The sequence below is a fragment of the Leptodactylus fuscus genome, chromosome 4, assembly GCF_031893055.1.
Source record: "Leptodactylus fuscus isolate aLepFus1 chromosome 4, aLepFus1.hap2, whole genome shotgun sequence".
Classification (NCBI taxonomy): domain Eukaryota; kingdom Metazoa; phylum Chordata; class Amphibia; order Anura; family Leptodactylidae; genus Leptodactylus; species Leptodactylus fuscus.
The window spans coordinates 19,576,903-19,603,024 of NC_134268.1; the positions used below are offsets into that span (position 1 = coordinate 19,576,903).

The 26,122-nt window shown below is 45.6% G+C and overlaps 1 pseudogene; it reads right to left on the bottom strand.

Moving 5' to 3' along the window:
* Nucleotides 1-1,361: 1,361 nt before the first annotated feature.
* Nucleotides 1,362-23,418, bottom strand: LOC142201120 (uncharacterized; annotated as a pseudogene).
* Between the last annotated feature and the right edge of the window lie 2,704 nt (nt 23,419-26,122).

Below are 26,122 nucleotides of genomic sequence, written 5' to 3' on the forward strand. Positions count from 1 at the left end.
GCAAAAGGCTAAATCACGAGGTGAAAATCCAAAAAAGACTGATAGAAAGCATTGTCAGAAGACAGGATCACCATAAAATTTTATATTTTATTAGAATGTAAATAAAACCACAGAATATACAGACATATAACGATAAATAGTGAAAGGAGGACCAATGAAACCAAATATAAACCAGAATGAGGGAGGCACAGATTATAAAGAATCAATAATAATTTTTCATATGCTAAGTTTTTTGTAAAAAAAAGTGTTGCAAGCGGAGAAACACTTCTCCAAAGGGTTACTGCGCATGTGCTTTAGTACGGTAATATCGCGAGAATATAGACGAACGTATTCATTAAGGATAGATATGTGAAAAATGGCGCATGCTCAGAAGGAAAACTCCGCTATACATACGACACCTGCGATGTTAATGCGCACGCGCAATGGCAAAAACACTGTCAGAGTTCTAAATGTTACCCTATATAGAAGGTAAGTATGAAGAAAGACTACAAATGTTACAAAAGAGTTCCGACACCCACTAGATGGAAATCAGTTGATTCTTAAGTACCAAACAAGGCTACACTTGTACTGTATATACTATAAGGCCAATAATAAGAGGACAGACAACTCACATAACAAAAAATACGACAATGGACAAAAACTACAGAGACTACATAAAAACGCATACAAAAAAAACGCAATAATGTGAATAGGAGTCAATGTTAAATACACCATAAGAGAAAGTGAACAATGCTATATCATAAAAAATATTTTAAGTAACAATTATAAAAGTTGAAAGTGCCGGTGCGCAGTGATTGAAAGTGAAAAAATGTGTCAATATGAGTTGACAATGACAATGGATAAAAAGTACAGAACATTAATATATACTGTACATCAATATAGATAAATAGAGACAATCAATGGAAAAAATAGAAGACGTAAATATATGCTATACATAACTATGAATAACAGTGACAATATATGAAGAATACAAGGCTGTGCATATTCCAGTCCAGATCCAACCAGAAGACTGAAGATAAATTAATAATATAATCAATAGCTGAAAGATAAAAAAACATGTGAGTAGACATGAATAAAAACAGGGTGCTGATAAAAAACAAATAAAATGAAAGAGAACCGTTGAGAATTATCCCAAGTATCTAAACAGAGCAAGGGAAACAAGGCAAAGGTGTAGAAAGCATATATCAACTAACCATTAGAGAAAGGGAGCAAAATTCAATGACTCATTCAATCCCTTAGAGAAGACAGTATCAAGTTGAAAAATCCATTTGCATTCCTTTTGGGCCAAAGTTTGTCGCCAGTTGCCCGAGCGTGGGTTGATTTGAACCCGATCCATTGCTCAAACTCGAAGTAATGTAGAGTCACAGTTGTGATGTCTGGGTATTGTCTTCAATGTCTGTATGTCTGAGCAAGACACTCCAATAACATGTTCTCTGACACGTCTCCGTAATTCTCTTGATGTTAGCTCCACATAGATCAAGTTGCATGGGCATAGTAGAAAATAGATCACCCCTAAGGAATGACGGTTAAAGGGGAATCTAATTGAATATGTCCGAGTATTATCAGAATTCCAAAAAATGTCACATGTATCGATGTTGCAACATGCTACACAATTACCAGACGGTCGACAACCATTTGTAGGGGGGCCGGACGATAATGGCTATGCACAAGCATATCGCGGAGGTTGCGACTTCTCGGATAAGTTATCGTGGGACAGTGATTTACATAAGAATGAATAGTTGGATCCTGAGTCAGGAGATACCAATATTTTCGCAAGATATTATACAGTTCGAAACTTCTAGATGAGTAATTAGTAATGTATCGAACCAAGTTGTCTGAAGTGGAGTTTTTATTCCGTTTCTGTAACGGTTAGTAGATATTGCTCTCCGGAAACGTGCATTACGTCATCCTCATGGTAGCCACGATTAGGAAACCGATTGCTCAAATTGCAAGAAGAACTGAAGAACGCTTCATCTGTGGAGCATATTCTCCTAGTACGGAGGAACTGACCAACTGGAATACTTTTTACAAAATTTTTAGGATGGGATGACTTTGTGTGTAGTAATGAGTTTGTGGCTGTGGGCCTCCTAAAGATATCGGTTTTAATACGACCATTCGCTGAAACCTCCATCCTAACGTCCAAAAAATCCAATATCGATGGGCTAAACCTATAGGTAAGAAAAATATCCCTATTATTGGTATTAAGAAAATTGAAAAACAATTCAAGTTCTTGACTGCTTCCCTGCCAAATCATAAAAATATCATCGATATATCGACCCCAAAATTGTACTTGGTCGATATATGGTGGGGGGTCAGTGAGAAAAACGGTGCACTCCCAAAAACCTAAAAATAAATTTGCATAGGCTGGTGCGCATGACGCCCCCACTGCTGTACCTTGTGACTGTAAATAAAAACCATCTTTGAAAGTGAAAAAATTATGCGTAAGGGCAAACTGCAACAAATCTAACCCAAAAACTCACCCAGTGACTCATCCGAGTTAGACTTTGTAAGGAAGGCACGAACGGCCTCCAAACCATCTTGATGGTGTATCGAGGTGTATAGTGATTCTACATCGCATGTCACCATCAACATGTTCGGTTCCAAATGGATGCCATCAATTTTGGACAGGAAATCAGTTGTGTTCTTAATGATAGAAGGTAGTGTTTCAACCAAAGGTTTCAGGTAGAAGTCAATATATTTACATTTACAAACTATTGGACGACCAGGGGGACACGTAGCGTTCTTGTGGATCTTGGGTAAGAGGTAGAAGGTCGCGGCAGATGGATTTGTTGGTAATAAATATGTGAATTGTTGTTGTGTAATAACACCATCATCGACAGCCTTCTGCAATAAAATGGATAGTTCATAACTCTCACTGCAGCTTTAAATGATAAAGATACTGTAACTTATCTCATCACTGATTGGAAGGACCTAAATAGATCCTCCCAACAAAAGTATCCATAAATATAAAATATAACCTTTATTAATTCCTTTAAAAACAAAAAGGTATGGTAATAAAAAAGTGCAAAGGCACCTAAGGTAACTAGACACCGCTGAGTCACGGTCAGTATACTCAGAGACAATAACCTATATGGCAATTGTATCATAGGGAATACATATAGGACTCTGTCCCTTACAAGCCCTATCTCCCTCAACCAGAATATAAAGAGTGTTGCTGTTACTCGGCTGATAAAACTCTTTCACAGGCTTAGGATAAACAGAGCAGTTCCTACTCCTGGGTCCTCTGAGGCTACTGACCTATCGTCACACCAACAGAGGCACACCAGAAGCGGAGACTGCAACCAGCCTTAAGTATCAGCCTACTTGCGAGCCACAGCAACTAACCCTCTTACTTAAACAGCCCTACGCGTTTCGTCTTTTGGACTCTTCAGGGGCTAAAAAATAGCATTGCGGCACTCAGCCTCTATTTGATGGGAGAGAAACGGTATATATTCTGACCGTCGGCAGGTCCGCATATGATATCAGCGGCGGCGCGCCCGGCCAAGCGTCACCTTTTTACGCATCACAACGACTCCACCCACAGCTCTATGGACCAATCACCTCATCTCTATGAGACGCACCTCCTTTTGGGTAAGCCAGATGATATTGACTTCCCATTTCTCTCCTCCCGCACCACGCCCATCTGCCATAAGCGTATCATGCTGTTAACTCTCTATAGGGCATCACTTGTAAATAGAATACTATTTGCTGACCGATGTTGGCACTCCTGTAATCGGTAATCATAGCACCTAGCCGATAACTGCCGATACCCGCACCCCATATCATAGGCCATAGGACCTTTAGATTGAATGATCCCTTAAGCCTGTTTGTGCTAATACCATTTCAGCCAGCACATATTCACATAAATGCCGCACCATGTGAACTCTCTCCCAGAGAGACACAGTATTACACATAACAAACAAAGTTCTCCGATACCAACTGGTCCCAGCCTAAATAGCTGCATTTTAGATACATACTTGTTACCAGTAAAAACGCACCATGTGAATAGTATCCCATTTAAGACAGCATCGCTGTTATTCAAAAACAGGGCGGATTTATATGTGGGGGAAATCTTCATAAGGAAGAAACTGCCTCTATAGAGGAAAAGTATTTTTATGGGAGATAGGAAAATGGATAGTTCAGTTTGAAACTTAGAAGTTGGATTGAATGTAAGTTTTTTGTAACATTAATTATTTCTAAGCTGTCTGAATGCTTCCCTTTCATATAGGCGTTTAGACCAAACAACGACATTTCCCCTTTTGTCTGATGGTTTTATTTCCATATCAGACATCTCAGATAGTTCCCGTATGGCTATTCGTTGCCTCCTACTACAATTATCACAATGTATAGTGGGGGAGATATTCTTAATGTCATTGCTGACTAGTTTAACAACCAGGGACAAGGGGGGGGGGGGGGTTGGGGGATTTTTTAGAAGTTGGAATAAGATGTTTCGGAAACTTACCCCTATTGTCACTGTCTGTTTCGTCTAATCATTCAATAATAAGGTCTTACAGATTAATAATATTTACATTAAAAAATCATTTTTATCTCTTAGTAATATAATATGTTCTATTTAGTGTTAGATTTCTGTCTATTTTTTTTTTTAATGAAAATATATGGTCTGTGTTGTGTCTGCAGCCCTCTGGTCCTGCCTCGGCTACTTTCCAGGGTGCACAGAGACTTGACCACACACCAGGGTAACAGTAGAGGTTTTGTGTAGGGAGCCACAGACACCAAGTCCCAGTGTAGATATAGATAGCATCAATAAATTGCGCCCCTCTTCCTTCCCATCTGAACACCAAAGTGTCATGGCTGCATATAGGTTGAACTAGAAACCAGAGAACTAAAGCTGCAAATAAAAATAATGGTTAAGTTCATAAACGTCCATACATAAGGAATAAAGGATAACCAAAATTTCTATGAAAGTTGAAAAATATAGTTAATGCTAAAAAATATTTAAAAATAAAAAATATGCATACATTAAAAAAAAATAAAACATTAATTTTGATTAACCTTACAAAAAAAAATTTGAAAAGTGCAGCAGAAATTTTTTTTCTTACAAAAAGCAGTTCAAACCATGCGCGCTTACTAGAGATGAGCGAACACTAAAATGTTCGAGGTTCGAAATTCGATTCGAACAGCCGCTCAATGTTCGTGTGTTCGAACGGGTTTCGAACCCCATTATAGTCTATGGGGAACAGATACTCGTTAAGGGGGAAACCCAAATCCGTGTCTGGAGGGTCACCAAGTCCACTATGACACCCCAGGAAATGATGCCAACACCTCTGGAATGACACTGGGACAGCAGGGGAAGCATGTCTGGGGGCATCTAACACACCAAAGACCCTCTATTACCCCAACATCACAGCCTAACAACTACACACTTTACACACTCAATACCACCTCTCTGACAGTAGGAAAACACCTTGAAACATGTGTATTTGGCACTTGCAGTGAGGAGAGCTTGTCACCAGCAGTGAATTTGGCCCTTGTAGTAAGTTGAGGTTGGCACCAACATTTGTTTTGAAAATCAGGGTGGATTGAGCCTCTAACCAGCAGAGTTTGGGCAAATTCATGGTGGAGGGAGCCTCTAAAAACCCCAGTTTGGACCAATTCATGGTGGAGGGAGACTCTAAAAACCCCAGTTTGGACCAATTCATGGTGGAGGGAGACTCTAAAAACCCCAGTTTGGACCAATTCATGGTGGAGGGAGCCTCTAAAAACCCCAGTTTGGACCAATTCATGGTGGAGGGAGCCTCTAACCAGCCCAGTTTGGACCAATTAATGGTGGAGGGAGCCTCTAAACAGCCAAGTTTTGGGAAATTCATGGTGGAGGGAGCCTCTAACCAGCCCAGTTTGGACCAATTCATGGTGGAGGGAGCCTCTAAACAGCCCAGTTTGGGCAAATTCATGGTGGAGGGAGCCTCTAACCAGCCCAGTTTGGACCAATTAATGGTGGAGGGAGCCTCTAACCAGCCCAGTTTGGACCAATTAATGGTGGAGGGAGCCTCTAACCACCCCAGTTTGGGCAAATTCATGGTGGAGGGAGCCTCAAACCAGCCCAGTTTGGACCAATTAATGGTGGAGGGAGCCTCTAAACAGCCCAGTTTGGGCAAATTCATGGTGGAGGGAGCCTCTAAACAGCCAAGTTTGGACCAATTAATGGTGGAGGGAGCCTCTAAACAGCCCAGTTTGGGCAAATTCATGGTGGAGGGAGCCTCTAAAAAACCCAGTTTGGACCAATTCATGGTGGAGGGAGCCTCTAATTAGCCCAGTTTGGACCAATTAATTGTGGAGGGAGCCTCTAACCAGCCCAGTTTGGACCAATTAATGGTGGAGGGAGCCTCTAAAAAACCCAGTTTGGACCAATTCATGGTGGAGGGAGCCTCTAATTAGCCCAGTTTGGACCAATTAATTGTGGAGGGAGCCTCTAACCAGCCCAGTTTGGACCAATTAATGGTGGAGGGAGCCTCTAACCACCCCAGTTTGGACCAATTCATGGTGGAGGGAGCCTCTAACCACCCCAGTTTGGACCAATTCATGGTGGAGGGAGCCTCTAAACAGCCCAGTTTGGGCAAATTCATGGTGGAGGGAGCCTCTAACCAGCCCAGTTTGGACCAATTAATGGTGGAGGGAGCCTCTAAACAGCCCAGTTTGGGCAAATTCATGGTGGAGGGAGCCTCTAACCAGCCCAGTTTGGACCAATTAATGGTGGAGGGAGCCTCTAAACAGCCAAGTTTTGGGAAATTCATGGTGGAGGGAGCCTCTAACCAGCCCAGTTTGGACCAATTAATGGTGGAGGGAGCCTCTAACCACCCCAGTTTGGGCAAATTCATGGTGGAGGGAGCCTCTAACCAGCCCAGTTTGGACCAATTAATGGTGGAGGGAGCCTCTAAACAGCCCAGTTTGGGCAAATTCATGGTGGAGGGAGCCTCTAAACAGCCAAGTTTTGGGAAATTCATGGTGGAGGGAGCCTCTAACCAGCCCAGTTTGGACCAATTCATGGTGGAGGGAGCCTCTAAACAGCCCAGTTTGGGCAAATTCATGGTGGAGGGAGCCTCTAAAAAACCCAGTTTGGACCAATTCATGGTGGAGGGAGCCTCTAATTAGCCCAGTTTGGACCAATTAATTGTGGAGGGAGCCTCTAACCAGCCCAGTTTGGACCAATTAATGGTGGAGGGAGCCTCTAACCACCCCAGTTTGGGCAAATTCATGGTGGAGGGAGCCTCTAACCAGCCCAGTTTGGACCAATTAATGGTGGAGGGAGCCTCTAACCAGCCCAGTTTGGACCAATTAATGGTGGAGGGAGCCTCTAACCACCCCAGTTTGGACCAATTCATGGTGGAGGGAGCCTCTAACCAGCCCAGTTTGGACCAATTCATGGTGGAGGGAGCCTCTAAACAGCCCAGTTTGGGCAAATTCATGGTGGAGGGAGCCTCTAAAAAACCCAGTTTGGACCAATTCATGGTGGAGGGAGCCTCTAATTAGCCCAGTTTGGACCAATTAATTGTGGAGGGAGCCTCTAACCAGCCCAGTTTGGACCAATTAATGGTGGAGGGAGCCTCTAAAAAACCCAGTTTGGACCAATTCATGGTGGAGGGAGCCTCTAAACAGCCCAGTTTGGGCAAATTCATGGTGGAGGGAGCCTCTAACCAGCCCAGTTTGGACCAATTAATGGTGGAGGGAGCCTCTAAACAGCCAAGTTTTGGGAAATTCATGGTGGAGGGAGCCTCTAACCAGCCCAGTTTGGACCAATTAATGGTGGAGGGAGCCTCTAACCAGCCCAGTTTGGACCAATTAATGGTGGAGGGAGCCTCTAACCAGCCCAGTTTGGACCAATTAATGGTGGAGGGAGCCTCTAAACAGCCAAGTTTTGGGAAATTCATGGTGGAGGGAGCCTCTAACCAGCCCAGTTTGGACCAATTCATGGTGGAGGGAGCCTCTAAACAGCCCAGTTTGGGCAAATTCATGGTGGAGGGAGCCTCTAAAAAACCCAGTTTGGACCAATTCATGGTGGAGGGAGCCTCTAATTAGCCCAGTTTGGACCAATTAATTGTGGAGGGAGCCTCTAACCAGCCCAGTTTGGACCAATTAATGGTGGAGGGAGCCTCTAACCACCCCAGTTTGGGCAAATTCATGGTGGAGGGAGCCTCTAACCAGCCCAGTTTGGACCAATTAATGGTGGAGGGAACCTCTAACCAGCCCAGTTTGGACCAATTAATGGTGGAGGGAGCCTCTAACCACCCCAGTTTGGACCAATTCATGGTGGAGGGAGCCTCTAACCAGCCCAGTTTGGACCAATTCATGGTGGAGGGAGCCTCTAAACAGCCCAGTTTGGGCAAATTCATGGTGGAGGGAGCCTCTAAAAAACCCAGTTTGGACCAATTCATGGTGGAGGGAGCCTCTAATTAGCCCAGTTTGGACCAATTAATTGTGGAGGGAGCCTCTAACCAGCCCAGTTTGGACCAATTAATGGTGGAGGGAGCCTCTAACCACCCCAGTTTGGACCAATTCATGGTGGAGGGAGCCTCTAACCACCCCAGTTTGGACCAATTCATGGTGGAGGGAGCCTCTAAACAGCCCAGTTTGGGCAAATTCATGGTGGAGGGAGCCTCTAACCAGCCCAGTTTGGACCAATTAATGGTGGAGGGAGCCTCTAAACAGCCCAGTTTGGGCAAATTCATGGTGGAGGGAGCCTCTAACCAGCCCAGTTTGGACCAATTAATGGTGGAGGGAGCCTCTAAACAGCCAAGTTTTGGGAAATTCATGGTGGAGGGAGCCTCTAACCAGCCCAGTTTGGACCAATTAATGGTGGAGGGAGCCTCTAACCACCCCAGTTTGGGCAAATTCATGGTGGAGGGAGCCTCTAACCAGCCCAGTTTGGACCAATTAATGGTGGAGGGAGCCTCTAAACAGCCCAGTTTGGGCAAATTCATGGTGGAGGGAGCCTCTAAACAGCCAAGTTTTGGGAAATTCATGGTGGAGGGAGCCTCTAACCAGCCCAGTTTGGACCAATTCATGGTGGAGGGAGCCTCTAAACAGCCCAGTTTGGGCAAATTCATGGTGGAGGGAGCCTCTAAAAAACCCAGTTTGGACCAATTCATGGTGGAGGGAGCCTCTAAACAGCCCAGTTTGGGCAAATTCATGGTGGAGGGAGCCTCTAACCAGCAGAGTTGGGGGAAATCAGGGTGGAGGGAGCCTAGTATTAGCAGAATTGTGCAACGCTTATGGTGGATGAGTATGAGGATGCGGAGGAATTGGAGAGGTTGAGTACAGACATGGAGTTTCATGTTGGGGTGCTTTACACAGGTGGGCACAAAAATGACGGCTCTACCCAGTGGTGGTTCATTTTTATCAAAGTGAGCCGGTCGGCACTCTCAGCTGACAGACGGGTGCGCTTGTCAGTGATGATGCCACCGGCTGCACTGAACACCCTCTCAGATAGGACGCTGGCGGCAGGACAGGACAGCACCTCCAAGGCATATAGGGCAAGTTCAAGCCACAGGTCCAACTTCGACACCCAATACGTGTAGGGCGCAGAGGGGTCGGAGAGGACAGGGCTGTGGTCGGAAAGGTATTCCCGCAACATGCGCCTATACTTCTCACGCCTGGTGACACTAGGACCCTCCGTGGCGGCACTTTGGCGAGGGGGTGCCATCAAGGTGTCCCAGACCTTAGACAGTGTGCCCCTCGTTTGTGTGGACCGGTGAGAACTTGGTTGCCTACTGGAGGAACTGCCCTCCCTGCCGCCAACGTCACATGCTGGAAACATCTCCATCATATTCTGCACCAATTGCCTGTGGCAAGCATTGATGCGATTGGCCCTCCCCTCTACCGGAATAAAAGACGAGATGTTGTTTTTATACCGGGGGTCAAGGATAGCAAAGATCCAGTACTGGTTGTCCTCCATGATTTTGACAATACGCTTGTCGGTTGTAAAGCACCCCAACATGAACTCAGCCATGTCTGCCACAGTGTTAGTTGGCATGACTCCTCTGGCCCCACCGGAAAGTTCAATCTCCATTTCCTCCTCATCCTCCATGTCTACCCATCCGCGCTGCAACAATGGGACGATTCGAAGTTGCCCGGAAGCCTCCTGTATCACCATCACATCATCGGACAACTCTTCTTCCTCCTCCTCCTCCTCCTCCTCCTCCATTAAACGCAGTGAAGCGGACAGATGTGTGGACCTACTCTCCAGCTGTGACGGATCGGATGCTATCCCTAACTCCTCTGTGTGATCTGAGTTATCCCTGATGTCAATCAGGGATTCTCTCAGAACACACAAGAGCGGGATTGTAAGGCTCACCATCGCATCCTCAGAGCTCACCCTCCTTGTGGACTCCTCAAAGACCCGTAGGATGTCACAAAGGTCTCTCATCCATGGCCACTCATGGATGTGAAACTGAGGCAGCTGACTTTGTGGCACCCTAGGGTTTTGTAGCTGGTATTCCATCAAAGGTCTCTGCTGCTCAACCACTCTATTCAACATCTGAAACGTTGAGTTCCAGCGTGTGGGGACGTCGCACAAAAGCCGGTGTTGTGGCACATGCAGGCGTTGCTGGAGAGATTTTAAGCTAGCAGCGGCTACTGTCGACTTGCGAAAGTGGGCGCACATGCGCCGCACTTTCACCAGTAGCTCTGGAACATTGGGGTAGCTCTTTAGGAAACGTTGCACCACTAGGTTGAAGACGTGGGCCAGGCATGGAACATGTTGGAGTCCGGCAAGCTCCAGAGCTGCTACCAGGTTCCGGCCGTTATCACAAACGACCATGCCTGGGCCCAGGTGCAGCGGCTCAAACCATATTGCCGTCTCATCGAGGAGGGCATCCCTCACCTCGGAGGCAGTGTGCTGTCTGTCCCCCAAGCTGATCAGCTTCAGCACAGCCTGCTGACGTCTACCAACGCCAGTGCTGCAACGTTTCCAACTCGTAGCTGGGGTCAATCTAACAGCGGAGGAGGAGGCGGTGGCGGAGGAGGAGGCGGTGGCGGAGGAGGAGGCGGTAGAGGAGGAGGAGGGGGGTGTTCTTCTCGTGTCCCTGCCAGGAATGTTAGGCGGGGAGACGAGGTACACCGGGCCAGTTTGGGAAGCAGTCCCAGCCTCAACTACATTCACCCAGTGTGCCGTCAGTGAAATGTAGCGTCCCTGTCCGCATGCACTTGTCCACGCGTCGGTGGTCAAGTGGACCTTTGTGCAAAGCGCGGAACTAAGGGCCCGCCTGATGTTGAGTGACACGTGCTGGTGCAAGGCGGGGACGGCACACCGGGAGAAGTAGTGACGGCTAGGGACGGCATAGCGAGGTGCCGCAGTTGCCATCAGGTCCAGGAAGGCGGGAGTTTCAACAAGCCGGAACGCCAACATCTCCTGGGCCAGCAGTTTAGCGATGTTGGCGTTCAAGGCTTGCGCGTGTGGGTGGTTAGCAGTGTATTTCTGCCGCCGCTCCAATGTCTGAGAGATGGTGGGTTGTTGTAAAGAAACGCCTGATGGTGCCTTTGATGGTGCAGGAGAAGGAGATAAGACAGGACCAGGGGAGGATGAGGTAGAAGTCAACAAAGTGGCGGAGGCAGATGAAGTGGTGTCCTGGCTCGTCCTCTGGAGTGCATCGCCAGCACAGTCAGCAGTGGCAGTGGCAGAGGCAGAGGCAGAGGCAGTGGCAGTGGCGTGAACGGCAGTCGGCCTTTGTCCTGCCGTTGCTGCCTGCCACTGATTCCAGTGCTTGGATTCCAAATGACGGCGCATTGAAGTGGTGGACAGGTTGCTCTTCTCAGAGCCCCTAATCAATTTCGAGAGGCAAATTGTGCAGACAACACTATATCTGTCCTCGGCGCATTCCTTGAAAAAACTCCACACCTTCGAGAAACGTGCCCTCGAGGTGGGAGTTTTTCGGGGCTGGGTACGAACTGGAACATCTTGGGAGATTCCGGGTGTGGCCTGGCTTCGCCTAAGCTGCTGACCTCTGCCTCTGCCTCTAGCTACCCTTTTTGGTGCTGCACCTGCCTCAACATCCACACTACTTTCCCCGCTTGACATCCCCCCTGTCCAGGTCGGGTCAGTGTCCTCATCATCCACCACTTCCTCTTCCAACTCCTGTCTCATCTCCTCCTCCCGCACAATGCGCCGGTCAACTGGATGCCCTGACGGCAACTGCGTCACATCATCGTCGATGAGGGTGGGTTGCTGGTCATCCACCACCAAATCGAACGGAGATGGAGGAGACTCTAGTGTTTGAGCATCTGGATACAGATGCTCCTCTGTTAGGTTCGTGGAATCGTGACGTGGAGAGGCAGGTTGAGGGACAATGAAAGGAGCGGAGAACAGCTCTGGGGAGCAGGGACAGTTTGGGTTATTGTTCTGTAAAGCTTCGGAATTTTGGGAGGAAGGAAGACAAGACTGTTGGGTAATAGGAGGAGAGGAGGCAGAGTCTGACTGGCTGCTGGACAATGTGCTGTAAGCGTTCTCTGACAGCCATTGCAAGACCTGTTCCTGGTTCTCGGGCCTACTAAGGTTTGTACCCTGCAGTTTAGTTAATGTGGCAAGCAACCCTGGCACTGTGGAGTGGCGCAATGCTTGCTGCCCCACAGGAGTAGGCACGGGACGCCCTGTGGCTTCACTGCTACCTTGCTCCCCAGAACCATTCCCCCGACCTCGCCCACGGCCTCGTCCACGTCCCTTTCCGGGAGCCTTGCGCATTTTGAATTCCTAGTTAGAAATTGGCACTGTATACCAGTAGTAAAAATTGTGGGTGCACGTAACCCCAATATATTCTTTGAATTCCCAGTCAGACACTGGCACTATATGGCAGTAGCAAGAAATGAGGGTATTTGTATTCCCAATATACTCTTTGAATTCCCAGTCAGACAATGGCACTGTATACCAGTAGTAAAAATTGTGGGTGCACGTAACCCCAATATATTCTTTGAATTCCCAGTCAGAAACTGGCACTATATGGCAGTAGCAAGAAATGAGGGTATTTGTATTCCCAATATACTCTTTGAATTCCCAGTCAGACAATGGCACTGTATACCAGTAGTAAAAATTGTGGGTGCACGTAACCCCAATATATTCTTTGAATTCCCAGTCAGACACTGGCACTATATGGCAGTAGCAAGAAATGAGGGTATTTGTATTCCCAATATACTCTTTGAATTCCCAGTCAGACAATGGCACTGTATACCAGTAGTAAAAATTGTGGGTGCACGTAACCCCAATATATTCTTTGAATTACCAGTCAGAAACTGGCACTATATGGCAGTAGCAAGAAATGAGGGTATTTATAACCCCAATATATTCTTTGAATTCCCAGTCAGACAATGGCACTGTATACCAGTAGTAAAAATTGTGGGTGCACGTAACCCCAATATATTCTTTGAATTCCCAGTCAGAAACTGGCACTATATGGCAGTAGCAAGAAATGAGGGTATTTATAACCCCAATATATTCTTTGAATTCCCAGTCAGACAATGGCACTGTATACCAGTAGTAAAAATTGTGGGTGCACGTAACCCCAATATATTCTTTGAATTCCCAGTCAGAAACTGGCACTATATGGCAGTAGCAAGAAATGAGGGTATTTGTATTCCCAATATACTCTTTGAATTCCCAGTCAGACAATGGCACTGTATACCAGTAGTAAAAATTGTGGGTGCACGTAACCCCAATATATTCTTTGAATTCCCAGTCAGACACTGGCACTATATGGCAGTAGCAAGAAATGAGGGTATTTGTATTCCCAATATATTCTTTGAATTCCCAGTCAGACAATGGCACTGTATACCAGTAGTAAAAATTGTGGGTGCACGTAACCCCAATATATTCTTTGAATTACCAGTCAGAAACTGGCACTATATGGCAGTAGCAAGAAATGAGGGTATTTGTATTCCCAATATATTCTTTGAATTCCCAGTCAGACAATGGCACTGTATACCAGTAGTAAAAATTGTGGGTGTATATAGCCCCAATTCTATTGCTAGGGGACTTGCAGGGTATTTCTGGGGTGAAGGTGGGGGGGCACACCGTTGGAACGGGTATCGGGGTATATATCGGGTATACGGGAATACACTGACAGTGTATTCCATTCAGGATCCTGGGAAAGCTGGGTTGCGGCGATTGAGCCCGTCAGTGCCACGTTACACTGACAAGCTTCTCCCTGGAATTTAGCTCTTACAAGAGCTGTTGGTTGTCTTCTCCTTCCTATCCTAGCCTGTCCCTGCCTACCCAGAATCTAAGCCCTAGCTAGCTGGACGGAAACCTCCGTCCTCGGTGAATTGCAAGCTCAGAATGACGCGAAGCTGGGCGTCGCTGTTCTTTTAAATTAGAGGTCACATGTTTTCGGCAGCCAATGGGTTTTGCCTACTTTTTTCAACGTCACCGGTGTCGTAGTTCCTGTCCCACCTACCCAGCGCTGTTATTGGAGCAAAAAAGGCGCCAGGGAAGGTGGGAGGGGAATCGAGTAATGGCGCACTTTACCACGCGGTGTTCGATTCGATTCGAACATGCCGAACAGCCTAATATCCGATCGAACATGAGTTCGATAGAACACTGTTCGCTCATCTCTAGCGCTTACCAATCTACCCATCCAGAATTTGATAGAAAGTACTCGGCAAACTGGTCTTGCTTGTGGTTGATAGCAACAGCAGACCATGGTCCTGAAGAATCAAGAGTTTCCAGGGTAGACTCCATCTCCTCTGGATTTATTGGAAGAGGCTCTTTGGAAAGTAGAAAATTGTGAAGGACAACACAGACTTTCACCACTTCATCAGCTCCCTGTGGTACCAGTTGGATGGGCCGAGTGAAGATCCTCCATTTTGTTGATAGAATGCCGAAAGCGCGTTCTACTTGTCGTCTGTCTCTGGAAAGACGATAGTTGATGATCTGTTTCCAATAGCCCATGGCAAGCATATGGCTGTAACAAGTTTCCACACATCTGGAAGGCCTCGTCTGCAACAAGAACAGAAGGTATTGGAGGTCCATCTGTTCCAGGAAAGGGTCTTGGCTGTGCCAGCTGTAAGCCCTCTTCCCCTCGCAAAGTTCTTCAATACTCTGGAGTCGTTGGTTCGGCCATATGCCCCAATGTCCACAGCAATGAAGCGATATTGGGCATCTGCAATGGCCATAAGGATCACTGAGAAATATTTTTTGTAGTTAAAGAACTCGGACCCTGGAGGCTTGTAAACGTGTATGTGCTTCCTGTCCACAACACCAACACAGATCGAGACTTGGGTCACTTGCCAGAAGAATTCTACGGCATCATTCCATAGTTGAGTTAATGGCTCAGGGATGAGTTCATCATGTAGGATGTCCCACAGGGCTTCCCTAGCCGGAACTGAAAGTGTAGGGAAGCGAAACTCTCTTCAGATGCAAAGTACCCAAATAATAAAGGCTATTAATACAAATGTACACATATTAACATTAATCAAGGAATAAAATAAATAAAAATATTCTTTTCAAAATACACTATAGTATAAACTGCAGAATAAACTACAGTATACACTACCAAATACACCATAGTGTACAGCAAACACTATAGTATAAACTGCAGACAGAGGCATAGCTAGCAAGGAGGCAGAGGGGACACCGGGCCCTTGGGAAAGCCACAACACATTTTCCATGTTACCTGCATTGGCATCTGAATGACACTGATGCGGTTGAAGTGCATAATAGAGGAGGAATCCTCTTGCTTCCTTCTCTACCAGTAAGTAGCTCGTAAACCACAAGCCGCAACAGGCCTGTGGCCTACAAGCTGCCAGAAGATGTCTGCATCCTTTTTTTTTTTTTTTTTTTTTTATCAAAGGCCTCAAACAGTGCCAACGTAAACACCAAGTGCACGAAAAAAGTGGGGTGTCACTAAAAAAAACGTGCCCAGGGTGCTATCAGTCAAAAACGTACCCTTCCCCTCCCCAAAAGGAGAGAGGGGGGGGGTCCCAACTAACTCTCCCCCCACAAGGTCCAAAAGGAACCAAGTGGAGCCGAGTACCAGTGGACTAACAGCCGAAAGCCCTCAACTGCCCTTTTCCCCTTGGGGCTGCCACCACCCAAGGTACTACGAGCTGACCTTTGTCCAGTTTCAACTAGGGCTGCCACCACCAAGGTTACTCCTGGACTCAGACCAAAGACCTGCGTCCTCCCCAGTCTACTCAGGGAGTATCAACAAGAGAGAGAGGTAAATGGCCACTTCTTTGTACCAGGTTTTTGTTTTTCGTTTTACTAAATAGGGCTGAGAGATCTGATCACTTAAATCCCCCCCCCATGTGTTTATTGTACTCGGTCACACTTATCGGCTTATGTCTGTCTGTTGTTGCCCCTGTTTGGTGTATTGTGCTCAACACATACAGTAGACATCTCTCCGATCTCTGTATTTCACCGCCATCAACTGTTTACAAGCATAAGAACAGGACTCCCCCTTTTTTATGCCCTTCCCCACTAGCTGCTACGGAAAACCAATTCGGTTTTTGCGCATGGTTCCACATGCTCATGTGCTTGTATGAAAGACAAAAGCATAGCACGACTGGAAGAAATTGTCTCTGCAAAGTAACAAACCAACAGTGTGTAAACCAGTCTATACAGCGTTTTGCCACCTCCATAAAGGACCACACAATAGAGAAAAATCCCTATTATAAAATATTTCTGGGGTAATTTCTAGTGTCCGGGCGTCTTTTGGTAGGTGTTCTGGATTGAACCTTCTTCCGTTTATTGCCTCTCCTTAATCGAACATGTACGTCTGAACTAACTGACGTATTAGATTCATCAACAGAAGAACGAGATGAATGGGATGTTGATCTTGACAGATTAGTACATTTGTGATTCCATCGATAAAATAGACTCAGAATTAAATTCTATCAGGAGTTCCATAAAAGTAACAGAGCAGGTACTACAAGCCAATTCCAATCATCACTAGATACAGTCCTATGAAAAAGTTTGGGCACCCCTATTAATCTTAATCATTTTTAGTTCTAAATATTTTGGTATTTGCAACAGCCATTTCAGTTTGATATATCTAATAACTGATGGACACAGTAATATTTCAGGATTGAAATGAGGTTTATTGTACTAACAGAAAATGTGCAATATGCATTAAACCAAAATTTGACCGGTGCAAAAGTATGGGCACCTCAACAGAAAAGTGACATTAATATTTAGTAGATCCTCCTTTTGCAAAGATAACAGCCTCTAGTCGCTTCCTGTAGCTTTTAATCAGTTCCTGGATCCTGGATAAAGGTATTTTGGACAAACAATTCAAGTTCAGTTAAGTTAGATGGTCGCCGAGCATGGACAGCCCGCTTCAAATCATCCCACAGATGTTCAATGATATTCAGGTCTGGGGACTGGGATGGCCATTCCAGAACATTGTAATTGTTCCTCTGCATGAATGCCTGAGGATTTGGAGCGGTGTTTTGGATCATTGTCTTGCTGAAATATCCATCCCCGGCGTAACTTCAGCTTCGTCACTGATTCTTGAACATTATTCTCAAGAATCTGCTGATACTGAGTGGAATCCATGCGACTCTCAACTTTAACAAGATTCCCGATGCCGGCATTGGCCACACAGCCCCAAAGCATGATGGAACCTCCACCAAATTTTACAGTGGGTAGCAAGTGTTTTTCTTGGAATGCTGTTAACAACTCAATTTTTGTTTCCAAAATGAAGCTGCCTTGTCCAAATGTGCTTTTTCATACCTCAGGCAACTCTATTTGTGGCGTACGTGCAGAAACGGCTTCTTTCTCATCACTCTCCCATACAGCTCCTTGTGCAAAGTGCGCTGTATTGTTACCGATGCACAGTGACACCATCTGCAGCAAGATGATGCTGCAGCTCTTTGGAGGTGGTCTGTGGATTGTCCTTGACTGTTCTCACCATTCTTCTTCTCTGCCTTTCTGATATTTTTCTTGGCCTGCCACTTCTGGGCTTAACAAGAACTGTCCCTGTGGTCTTCCATCTCCTTACTATGTTCCTCACAGTGGAAACTGACAGGTTAAATCTCTGAGACAACGTTTTGTATCCTTCCCCTGAACAACTATGTTGAACAATCTTTGTTTTCAGATCATTTGAGAGCGGGCTGTCCATGTTCGGCGACCATCAAACTTAACTGAACTTGAATTGTTTTGTAGAAAGAAATGGTCCAAAATCCCTTCATCCAGGATCCAGGAACTGATTAAAAGCTACAGGAAGCGACTAGAGGCTGTTATCTTTGCAAAAGGAGGATGTACTAAATATTAATGTCACTTTTCTGTTGAGGTGCCCATATTTTTGCACCGGTCAAATTTTGGTTTAATGCATATTGCGCATTTTCTGTTAGTACAATAAACCTCATTTCAATCCTGAAATATTACTGTGTCCATCAGTTATTAGATATATCAAACTGAAATGGCTGTTGCAAACACCAAAATATTTAGAACTAAAAATGATTAAGATTAATAGGGGTGCCCAAACTTTTTCATAGGACTGTATAGGGAATGATGGGAATACTTGGACCCTTAAACCCCGAGGGATTAACTTTCTCTTTATATAGTTCTGTATAAAAGCATGGTTCCACCAAATCTTGGTTCTCTTGTTCAATAAACTTTTGATTCTATTCCATGTCTCCTGGACACCACTCACATTTGTACAAGCCTGTATAGTGTTATCATCCTTAAATATGACATCAAGGCGTGTAAGCCGGGATAGCTCCCTGGCTCTGAAGTCCATTGGGGTTGCGCTGTTTGTATCTGTGAGAAACACAAAAGCATAGCACGACTGGAAAAAATTGTCTCTGCAAAGTAACAAACCAACAGAGCATTATTCTGCTCTATTTTTTTAAATCCTTTTTTAAGACAATCTTTCACGGATTATATTATTGTTTCATTCACATGCTTTTTTGCACATATATTTTCATATTGGACACTAATTATTGGTTATATTGCTATATATTATCTGTTTATTGTATATAATTTCCTTTTACATTGGTAGTTATGGCATTGCACATTCACTCGCAGTTCTCTTAGTTAGTCACTAAGTACTTTGTATTGCCATATGCGTGTATCACACATGTGACATAGCGATACTTACCCTTCTTTTATATATCAGAGTCTTTGTTTCTTCTTCAGCTGTTTCTATTGATGCTGCACTGCTCGATTGAGTGCACATGCGCGTCGTTGGATGCCGCTCACGTGGTATCCTCGATTCTAAACGAGGCTCGGTTGTCGGCTTTTGCTGGCTCCAGGCCTCGCTATCGTGGACGATCACGTGGTCCTTCCTATACGGCTCACATGTGCTGCCTTTCTCACTCGGCAGTATAAGGATTGGCTTAGCTGCATATTAAAAGTATAAGGATTTGGTATAGGCTGTTTCATGACATAATAAGGATACCGATTGGTCATGGTATTACAGGTGTTTCGAATCAAGAGGCAGCTCGCCGCTTTAACCACATGAGGACCGCTGTACGTGAATTTACGGCCTCATGTGCTGGTACCGAATGACCGGACTATTGCCGAAATACGTCCGGTCTTTAGGTACCTTATTTGGGGGGGGGCAGGGGTTAGGTGTTACTAACACCTAACCCCTTCCTCCATAACGTACAGTCGGAACTGAGTCTGACTGGACGTTTTAACCCTTTCGATCACGGCGCGATCGAAAGAGATCTGCCGCAGATTTAACCCGATCGGCACCCCCCGCGGTGAGATCGGGAGGTGCCGATAGCAGTAAAAGGTAGTCTGGGGTCTGGCCAGTGACCCCAGACTACCAGAGCCCCCACATATCTGGTGATCCTGCCAGGCGGTGGAGGAAGTGAGCGATGTGTCTCACTTCCTCTGTAGCTTGCAGGACACTGAATCCTGTGTCCTGCAAGCTACAATGCAAAAATCAGTTGATGCTTTCATCAAAGCATCAACTGATTCAAGTGTCCTAAAGGAACACATAAAAAAGTTAAAAAAAAAAAAAAAATGTATGAAAAAAGTAATAAAGTTATAAAGACCAAAAATCCCTTTTTTTCTATACAAAATGAATTATATAAAAAAAAGCACTAAAAATTTTAAAAAAGCAATGCATATTTGGTATCGCCGCGTCCGTAACAACCTGTACAATAAAACTGAAATAATATTTAATGTTCACGGTGAATATTGGGGGGAAAAAAAACGGAAAAAACTTGCCGGAAGTAATGATTTTTTGCCATCTCATCCTACAAAATGTGCTATTAAAAGTGATCAAAAAGTCATATGCACCCCACAACAGTGCCAATAAAAAGCGCACATTGTCCCGCAAAAAATAAGCCCTCAACCAACACTGTCAAACGAAAAATAAAATTGTTACGCCTCTCAGAAAATGGCGATGCAAAAAACATTGATTTATGTCCCCAAATGTGTTTTTCCTCTGCAGAATTAGTATCGCATAAAAAAATAATATAAATGAGATATCGCCGTAACCGTACCGACCCGCAGAATAAAGGACACATGCTACTTATACTGTACATCTGAGGTTTTTGTGTTCTGCACGCAAGAATACGGAAACCACAGAGCGTGTCCGCCTATCAGCGGTGGTGGTCATTTGCTGCTCTCCGCTGAAAACCGTGATTTAGAAATCCGGACAGAGTACTGCAGGTGCGACTGTGTGTTCATATTGTCCAAAGAGCTTTCTAGGGGGAGAGCATCAAACGCTCACCACCACTTTGCTGTCCCAAAAAAAACACATGCATACAAGAAAGATGACACTTTTTTTTTTTTTTTGCAAAATTTGTAATGGCCAAAATGTACATTTTTTTTAAAGTATATGTGACCATATGAAAGAGCACGGCTGCATCACACACTACACATTCATAATCAGTACAGAAATATACATCTTTTTGGGCCTCACAAGCTTTGCCACAAATACATAACAAACAACAGCAAGAAAATTAAAAATGACACCACGATGAGGAAGGTCTTCAGTCCAGGTCAGGCGGGTCATCACTGAGGCGAGAAAAAGGCCTGGGCACGGCACCTTCGGGACTCACGAAGTAGTCCGCAAAGGCATCTCACACCTGTACAGCTGCGTTGGCTGTCCGACCTGAGGACCGAGATGGTAATAGTGGGTGACCCAAAGCTGCCTGTGGCTCCACTACAATGTTCGGCCTGTCATAGTCCAAGACAAAGTTGTGAAGCACGCAGGCAGCTTTGATCACCAGGTCCACAGTATCGGGAGCCAACTGCAGTGCAGAGGTGAAGACCCTCCACTTACTACTCATGATCCCGAAGGCGCACTCCACGAAGCGTCGTGCCCGGCTCAGCCTCATGTTGAAGACCCTCTTCCGGGCATCTAGTCTCGACCGTGGGAAAGGGCGCAGCAGGTTTTCCAAGAGGGGAAATGCCTCATCCCCTACCATGACGAACGGGACTGGATGCGTGGTACCCGGAAGCGGTCTTGGTGGAGGTAGTCACCTGATCTAGCAGTACTCTGCGTCCCAAAACCGATGACAGTAGCGCACGGGAGTCCCCAGTACTACCATAGGCACCGACTTCGATAGCACGAAAACGGTACGTGGCATCAGCGACCGCCATCAGGACCACTGAAAAGTACTTCTTGTAGTTGAAGTACAGTGATCCTGAGTGAGGTGGCTTCTGCACACGTATAGGCTTACTGTCGACGGCACCTATGCAGTTGGGGAAATTGCCCACAGACTGAAAGCCTGCTGCTGCCTGCAACCAAATCTCCGGGGTCGGACTGGGCATCACTATGGGTTGCAAGTGCTGCCAGATCAGATAGCATGTGCTCCTCACAACTCCGGATATTGTGGATATACCAACTCGGAATTGGAGGTGCAGGGATGCAAAACTCTCCCCTGTTGCCAAAAATCTAAAAGAAAAGAAAAAACAAAAAACCATCAGGACACAATCGCAGATGCAATGACAGCATTTCAAGAAATGGTCTGCTCAACTGTATCTAACCATTTGGTCAAACTATTGCTAAGTATATATGGCCACATTTGAGGGACTATGCAAAGTAGACAGACCCATATTCCACACAGTATTGTTGTATTGAAACTATATCGAGAGTCAATTAGCCCGGTATTGTAATCTATCTCGACAACATTGACAACACATTACAGACGGAGAAAATCTTTCTTTATGGAAACCTTGGCCAGACTATGGGAAACACACAGACAGTTTGTATCTGATATGTTTGTGTTGGAGGATTTTGTAGGTTTGGTTCTTGCACGTCGCATTTTTTTTTTTTTATAGAGCCAAAACTCTCGATTTCAACATTACTAAGAATGAAAAAATTAATACAAATAACACATACCGCAACGTGATGACCAGCCTTTCCGTAGGACTGAGGGCCTTCCTCATGATGGTGTCTTGGTGCTGCAGATGTGTGCCCAGGTGCTCCAGGAGCACATCAAATGCTTCTGGAGGCATCCGCAGAAAACTGTAAAATTTCTGTGAGTCCCTTTTTGGAGAACACAAAAATACAATTCAATTTAATATTGAACACAGCGTTACGTTTTCGATTGTTGAGCACTTTCACCTCCACACAGTGAAATACAAAAAAGGTTCAAAAACAAAAATTTAAAAACAAAAACAAAAAAAGTGTCCATCCACCAAAAAAGTGACACTTGAAACTTTATACACTGAAATCTAAAAGTTGACTACATACAGAAATGTACATCACTTAACTACATTGTGAAAACTTAAAGGAAACTTACAGCAACAACTCATGATACAGCTGTGCAAAAACACCCCTGGATGGCCTAAATTCGTTAATGGGGTGTACCCAATAGCGCCGTTTTTTTGCAGCGGCCCAGCATCTGGGTCCTCCAAATGCTCCTCTTGGTCCTCCACATCATGTTGAAGCACCTCCTCCTCCTCCTCCTGTTCATGTTGGTGCTAGTGAAATTAAAAAAGTATGATGAAAAGAACCGGTAGAATCTGAAAAAGCGTACCAAAACTATGTATTTATGAGCGTACCTCGTGTTGTAGTGTGCGTTGGTTCACCAGATTCGAAACCACAGACAGGAGTAGGGCAGTGTCCTGGCTGACTGCAGGAAGAGTCCCCCCCCCCCCCCGTGGGTCGTCGTCATGCTGCAGCAATATAATGAAATGGGCATAAATGTCAGTTAAAAAAGACTCCTAGCCACATCATACAAACTAGAAACAAATCTGTATTTGTTAACGTACCTCCTCTTGTAGTGTGGCAGGATTACTAATATGGGCTAGTAGGCCCAGCTGCAGCGGGGGTGACATGGCTTTGGCCACCAATTTCCGCATTTTGGCTCTCGTCAGGATGCTGGGAGAGAAATGCAAAAATAGATCAGCAACAGTACCAGCAACCTCCTGAAAAAACATTAAAACAAAAGATGTATTTATGAACGTACCTCGTGTTGGAGTGTGCGTTGGTTCACAAGATTGGGCGCTATGCCCAGCAGGAGTGCCCTGTCCAGGGTTGATGCTGCAATGTGGGGTTGGTTTTCCATTGTGAATTTCAAACCAAATGTGACCAGAGCATACACAGCTGTGTGTTGATTAAATAATGGGCTGTTCTTTTTGGGCCGGCCCAGTGGGCTTGACTAGAGTTTTTAATGAGTTGCCTTGATTTACGGCCGTAAATTTACGGAAGCGTAACGTTAGCGTATTCGCGATCAGAAGACGCGCGCGCGTATACGCTGCCACTTACAAAGAAACCATGTGTGAGGAGAAGAGGAAAGGGAGAAGACTTCAAGATGCAGCTTACATACTGTAAATAGAAAGGATCGCTGTGACCTTCTGTCACAGCGATCATGTGACCGGGGACCGACCTGATTGGTCCCCGGTATCTTCACTAAGTCCCGAGCTTATAGTGGGGGCAAGACTGTTACCGGGGAGGGGGGGGCGCGATCTCCTCCAAAATGTTGCCTTAAGACCAGATGTATTTCGGCAATAGTCCGGTCTTTAGGTACCAGGACCGCCGGCCGTAATTTTACGTCCTTATGTGGTTAAGATAAAAGCACCTCCGCCCCTGAAATACCCCAAAAACGTTCCAGAACGACTGAATATGGTTTTAGTCGGTTGGCCACAGCTTTATTAACAGCATTTAACAGAAACTAAATAAAAGGAAAATGTTTGTTTTTGTTACCGTGTTAGCCAGTGGTTATGAAATATAAAAAAAACAAAAAAAAATTTCCAAGTCTTCAGTAGGTGCTAACCTTTTTTAATGGCTAACTCATAATGATGACAGAATATGACGTTTCGAAGCTTCCTCAGAGCTCCTTCTTCAGATACTAAATAGTCATATTAACCAAAAGTCAGACAGCAGGCCTGCATAACTGTCCTCCCCACGGAACGTGGAACACTCCTGCCACGGAGGAGACAGTGTATCCCAACTACATCTGGCTCCGACCAACCCTACCAGCCAAAACAAGGGGATCTCTCCAAGCCATCCTGCAGATCAGACAGGAAGATATCTAAACCGATGGGGTTCAAATGAACCCCATCCAGGAGCAGCAGATCCTGATTATCCCCTGCCAGCTTGGCATGCCGAATGGAGACACCACCCAAAGAATGCACGTGTTTAGAAACACGGACATTCAAGACCTTTCAGGAACGCTGTAGCGCAGCATGAGAGCGAGCGCCGCGCCACCGGGCCCTCAGGACCACCTCTGACCACACTGGAACCAATCCGGGAAAGAACTTAGAAAAACTAGAGAAATCTTGGCGGATAACAGAGATGAGATAACTCAGCTTAACTTTGCCTAGGTCGTTCCCACCCGTGTGAACCACCAAGATTACCATCCCCATGGCCTCACGGCTGAGCTTAGCCACTTCCACCAAAACCCGCAACCACTTAAGGCCTCTAATTCCCAACCAATGGACTGAAATACCGGGAAAACTGAGGGAGAGACTGCCTGGACGCACCGCCACTCTACGCTCCGCCCAAAGAAATGTACGAATGGCCCCGGATCCATACCGAGACAGAGGACGGTTCTGAAAAAAGAATGAAAAGAATAAACGAAAAGAAAATTCACAAAAGTAGCAAATCAGGCCTAACATAACGATGGAAGCAATCAGATCTCCACCTACCTAGCTTCTTAATGGACTCAGGGTCCAAACCACAAAGGTCGACCGTAGTGGCCGCACCTATGCAAAAAGAATGAGTACCAAATTCACCCGGATTAAACCCCAAAAACCGCAGGGACAAGCGAAAAACCGCCGAGAACTGAAAACGCGTAAGCGATAAACCAAAACTATGAACCAACAAGTTGGGTGACTGAAAACGGCACTCCAAAAATTCCCCAACCAAGCGTACCAGACAAAAAAGCGAACCAGTAGGGCGAATAGGGACCCAAGACCCCTGGCCATAAACCGTCGCATGCAAATTCCAACCCCAGCATCAGAATCGAAAACAACCCCAACCGCTAAACCTCCCCCGGAGGAATTACTGGAAAGAAGTTCGCCAATCTGCAAGGCACAGAAGAAAGCTAGGGAAAAGGCGACTCTGAACAAAAGAACTTCACCATCATCAACGCACACACAAGGGAGAATTTGTAAGTTTTTCTAGTAACTGGAAGGAGACTGGGCGGCGCCTGTCGCAGCCGGCCGACTTTTTCTTTAAAATTTGCTTCACAAGAAAGGACTTAGTAACGTCTACCCGGCCAAAAAGTTTTAACATAAAAGCTATCCCCGCGAGCTTCTGCGGCGGCAGAAATCCCCCTATCACGGAGATTAGCTAAAGAGGATAGAACCTTATGGGACCAAGAGGAGGATAAGCTGTTCACCGCCTGCACGACCGACATATTGTCAGTCCAAAAACATATGCGATGATTGCTGAGGTCACGCCCCCACAACTCCACGGCCACTACTATTGGAAAAAGCTCAAGGAGCGTCAAATTCTTAACTAAACCCCTGTCAACCTAGGAAGAGGGCCATTGAGTCCTACACCACTTGTGTCCTAGGATCGCGCCGAATCCGTTGCTACCTGCAGGATCTGTAAAGAGAGCAAGGTCAGAACTAGACAATAACTCAGATTGACAGACTTCTCTACCATTAAACAATGACAAAAAACATTGCCACACCGGCAAATCTTCTCGTAGCGTCCTAGTGATTCTAATAAAACGGTGTGGCTGAGTAACATCGTTAGTAGCTAGGGACAAGCGACGGCAAAAACTACGACCCATTGTGATTACCTTGCATGCAAAATTCAAG